This window comes from Chrysochloris asiatica, unplaced genomic scaffold, assembly GCF_000296735.1.
Source record: "Chrysochloris asiatica unplaced genomic scaffold, ChrAsi1.0 scaffold00057, whole genome shotgun sequence".
Taxonomy (NCBI): domain Eukaryota; kingdom Metazoa; phylum Chordata; class Mammalia; order Afrosoricida; family Chrysochloridae; genus Chrysochloris; species Chrysochloris asiatica.
In genome coordinates, this window is record NW_006408575.1 from 8,287,833 (window position 1) to 8,290,611 (window position 2,779).

The following is a 2,779-nucleotide window of genomic DNA, read 5'->3' on the forward strand; positions in this document are numbered from 1 at the left end:
TTATTTATTTCAAAAAGTATTCTTTGTTCTTCTAGCCATTCTGGATTGTTCTATTTGCCTTTTCAAGTAGGAATGTCCCACCTCAGAAGATTTTGATAGGGGTTCAGGATCCCATCTAAGGCCCCATACTCCACAAAGGCTTAACAAGAAGACTGGTTCTCTGCTCAAATTCTAATTCTTATTGGTTATATTAATCAAATAATCCAATCAGTTGTATGCTGAATATGGGCTTACAAGTATTCTGTAATCATAATTCCCAATATTCATTTTTATCACACTTAAATTTCTATTTTACAATAGCAGGAAAATTAAATCAATATTCACAAGACAGTTATTCCCCTAAACATTTTCCTCCTCCTATACCCTTTCATACTATGTCTCAGTCCCTATATCACAGAGCACTATCGTTCCAACATTGTTTATACATCACTATTTACCTCTATCCCATTAAGCCCATGCACACCTCCCTAAGACTTCCCCTCTCTTCATTGTTCACCTACCACCCTCCCCTTTTTTGTGTACTGCCATCCTCCTTATTTAATATTGTCTGCCCTATTCTCTAAACTATCATGTATCTATCCTGTAACCTATGCCTTATTGTATAGGTTACAGGATAGATACATGAAAAAAATTCAAAGAATTTTTTCTCTTTGTATGTAAATATTTTCTAATGCTTTTATAATTTATCATCTTAAGCAATATTTGTCCTTTTGGTATTGACTAATGTCACTCAGAATAAAGTCCTCAAAGTTCATCCATGTTATATGGTGATTTCCAGTTTCATCATTATTCTTCAATGTTGCATAGTAGTCTATTTGTGCATACACCAAAGTTTGTTTATCCATTTTCCATTGATGGGCACTTTGTTGTTGTTAGGTGACATCAAGTCGGTACTGACTCATATTGACCTTATACACAACAGAACGAAACATTGCCTGATCCTGGGCCAGTCTCACTATCGTTGCCACTCTTGAACCCATTGATGCTGCCATTTCGCCAATCCATCTCACTGGGGTCTTCCTCTTTTTCTCTGACCCTTTACCCTACCTTCCGGGGGCCACCTCCAGAAAACTTATTCCAAGGATCCCAAAGGCGTGTGCGGCGTCAGCGGGAAAGAATTACACATTGTCGATAGATCGTGATGAATTCAAAATCTTCTTACATGCTTTATTCTCCTCTCATTCTTTACTGTCCTGCTCATTCTTTACTCTTTACTCTCATCTTTACTCTACTTCCATTCTACTTCCTTTACTCTACTTTCATTCTTTTCTCTACTTTTACTCTCCCTCATTCCTTCCTTTCTTTTCTCTCCTCCTCTTCCTTTACTCTACCTCCTTATTCTCCTCCTCATTCTTTTCTCTACTTTTATTTTATCTTACAATCCTCTTATATACCATTACAAAAAACATTGCTTTCATAGTAATCAATGTCTTCAAAATACAATCCATTCTGGGGCACATTCTTCATGGTTTACGATCCTTAGATTTACAACAGAGATGAGAAGTTACAGCAAAGAAACATTACATCAAAGCATACAAGACATCCTGGCCCCTTGAAACCTTTTAGTTAAACATTTGTTCCTACATAAATAACTTCTATTCTTTTCTCTGAGGAGCAAGTTAACCTTCACATATGTTTCTTAACCTTTATCTGTTAAGTCTTGTTAAATCTTAGTTGTTGGGTGCAATTAACACTTCATTAACTTCTTCCATACACTATCTGTTTATAGCCTACAAAAACATCACTTATCAGCTATATATTCCCATAGCCCTTATCTATAGTCTAATTGCTTTTAAGGATTCTTTATTGTCTTAAACTAAGGTTACAAGGAAGAATGTTTATAATCACTAAACCTAAGCTGGTAGTAATTCAACTGACAAATCCTCTCTCCTCGCAGTCTTAAGAACATTGTTAATATAAGTAAAAACTACCTATGATTACAAGTAGAATAAAATGTAGCTAATATATGGCTTCTAACTTTTAATAAAAATATACTAAAGTGTAGGAGAGTAAAAATCTAAAGCAAAGGGATACTAATAAAATCATGAATAAATAGGAGAATGATTCAAGAAAATGATAAAAAATAATTAAGGGCCTTTGCATAGAGTTTTTTCCTTGTAGCTCTGCTATCCAAGGAAAACACACCATTGTTGCTTTGCTAGAACAATGAGCTCTTCATGCACAGGGTCCCCTGTGTCTCATTTCTTTATTTCAATTCCTTGATTAATATGCCTCAATTCCTTCATTTCAATTCCTTAATTAATATGGCCCCCACCACCTACCAAACATGATATGTTTCTCCAGCGACTGGTCCCTCCTGACAATATGTCCAAAGTATGAGAGAGAAAGTTAGGCTGTCTCAATCTTTTTACTATTGTGAATAGTGCTGCAATAAACATAGGTGTACATATACCTACTCATGTTCTGGCTTGTATTTCTTGTGGATATATACCAAGTAGAGGAATTGCTGGATCATAAGGTATTTCTATTTCCAACTTTTTTGAGGATATGACAGTTGTTGAACCATTTTACAGTCCCACCGGCAATGTAGGAAGGTCCCAATCTCTCCATACCCTTTCTAGCATATGTTGTTTTCTGTTTTTTTTTTTTTTAATGTCACAGTTAATGCTAGTGTGAGATAGCTCAGTGTTGTTTCAATCTACATCTCTCTAATGGCTAATGGGAGTTCTGGTGTGGCACTCTAAGATAAAGTACTAGACCACAGAGTGGGTTTGAACCACTTGGTCAGCAATTCAAACTCACCAGCCACTCCTTGGAA